Source organism: Limulus polyphemus, unplaced genomic scaffold, assembly GCF_000517525.1.
Source record: "Limulus polyphemus unplaced genomic scaffold, Limulus_polyphemus-2.1.2 Scaffold4496, whole genome shotgun sequence".
In the NCBI taxonomy this organism is placed as follows: domain Eukaryota; kingdom Metazoa; phylum Arthropoda; class Merostomata; order Xiphosura; family Limulidae; genus Limulus; species Limulus polyphemus.
Window position 1 is genome coordinate 78,798 of NW_013670106.1, and position 2,555 is coordinate 81,352.

The following is a 2,555-nucleotide window of genomic DNA, read 5'->3' on the forward strand; positions in this document are numbered from 1 at the left end:
GCCACTTCCAGCACTCAGGTCCGTAGTCAAAATAAATTTGGATGTGTTACACAACTACAGAACCTCCTGACTAGCCGGTCCCAGAATGTTGCTGCTACGAAACTGGATTCTTGCGTGACATTTTTTTGCCAGAACCACCTCAAAGTTCCAAGTCTGGCAGATGAAGTGGGAAAATGCTACACAGCATAACAGGACGACTTCTGCCATGGATGCTCTTGTGGACTGTAAAAATGATTACTTTCCGAACGTCAATGCATTTCTCCAAATTCTCGCCAGTCTCCTCGTTAAAGGGTTATTCTCGAATCCAAGATGGTTGAAATTGGGGAGCTCCATTCTCAGGCCTTGCATCCATCGAAATGTCTCCATCAGAACCTAACTTCCTGGTTTTCAAAGAGTTGCACCGATTTCATACTGTGAAAATCCTAAATACGTAGATGTCACAACGTGAGCTCAGATTTTTCAAACAATAGTAGTAAACTGCCAGTCCCAAATATAGACTGAAGACTGAACAACAATTAAAAGACTTTTGTGTATCACCCAGTAATGTTGTTCCCGTTTTGTTTGTGTTTTTTATCCTAATGTGTATTTCTAATTTAATTTTCATTACTTCGTTTTATTATTTGTCAATATCTTGAATTTCCTGTGCTCCTTTGTTATCATATTCGTGTGTTTCTTATGTTATCTTGAAGTCAGCATACTTTGTATATGCAATTTGTATGTTTGTAAACTGTTTTTGCGTTGAAAAATTATTGTATTTTTACAATGGGACTTCCCAACGAAACTGTTATAAAAATAGAGTTTATTTCTCACAAAGCTCTTCCCCTGGGCGCTCGACTCGCAATCTGAGGGTCGAGGGTACGAATCCCCGTCACCGAACATGCTTGCCATTTCAGCCGTGGGGGCCCTTATAATGTGACGGTCAAAACAAACCAAACCAAACCTAGTCTGATGGCTCAGCGGTAAGTCAGTGGGCTTAGAATGCTAAGAATTGGGGTTTTGATACCTCCGTCGGGCAGAGTACAGATAGCCCATTGTGTTGTTTTGCGTTTTACAACAGACGAACAAATATTTTTCCATAAAGGGAAAATGTTAGATATAAACAAAACAGAGTGCTGGAAAAGGCAAAGTTTTTTGTTGTTCTCTGGAGGGGGGGGGGGGCTGAAGAAGAGTGCTTGAAAACTTGTGCTGAAGAAGAGTGCTTGAAAACTTGTGCTGAAGAGCTGATGAAGAATGCTTGAACACTTGTGCTGAAGAAGAGTGCTTGAAAACTTGTGTTGAAGAGCTGATGAAGAGTTCAAGACTGCCTATTTACTGGTTAGAAGCATGGATAGAAAAATATCATTGCCACTGCCAAGAATGGTTCGAAGACAGACTTTACTCCTCAATGTTTCTGGTTCAGGTGCACGTATCATTTCATGATTACTTTGCATCTGAACTGAAACACCGATTCATAGCCGAAAACTTGTGCTGAAGAGCTGATGAAGAGTGCTTGCCCAAATAGTCGTCCCTAAATTATCAGTGATAGGCTAGAAAGAAGGCATTCAACACCACCCACTGCTAACTTTTGGGGTACTCTTTTACCACCGTGTTGCTCTTTATGTGTGAGATGGGTCGAGAAACATGAGTCCATGATGAGTTTTATCTTCTAACTATCCATAAAGTCGAGGAATAAAACAACTCAGAGATAGCTCCTCAGCTGCTCAATGTTATCAATAGAGGACTAATGAAGAGTGCTTGAAAACTTGTGCTGAAGAGCTGATGAAGAGTGCTTGTTAAATCTAATATACCAGGTTTATGTTCAAGTTAAGTCTAATACTCCAGGTTTGTGTTCAAACAAATCTTGTAATTGAACACAAAACTGGAGTATTGGGTTTAACTTTACACGTTTTATAATTTTTATTGTCCTATCCGCTCAGAAGTTTTGCCGCCACTTATATTTTTATATACTGTTCTAATGCAAACTTTTAGTAAATAAAAGTAATGTGTTTGTAAGATTTAGGTACACAGTATTGTTATTCCCTCTTCCCACAGATATAGAACAAGGCTGGAATTCAATCAGCTATTAAACAATATTGTTGGAGGAGCCCTAACAAATTTCTCGTAGATTTCGAATCCACACCTTGGGAAGTAACTGTATAGGAACATTTATACATTTGAAATGGGTTCGTGATGGGAAGAACGAAGTCTAATCAATAAAGATGAAAAGCATATTTAGTTACTAAAGCTTCGTACGTTTGGCAATACATTTATTCCACCTTCAGCGACATCTTGAAGTAATATGGTAATTATAGTTATTAACTAATGTTATAGTAAAGTGGTGAACGGAAGGAAGTAAAGATTATAGAATACGTGACTGGATTAACAAGACATCCATCTATAAACACGGAAGGAAGTAAAGATTATAGAATACGTGACTGGATTAACAAGACATCCATCTATAAACACGGAAGGTAAGTAAAGATTATAGAATACGTGACTGGATTAACAAGACATCCATCTATAAACACGGAAGGTAAGTAAAGATTATAGAATACGTGACTGGATTAACAAGACAT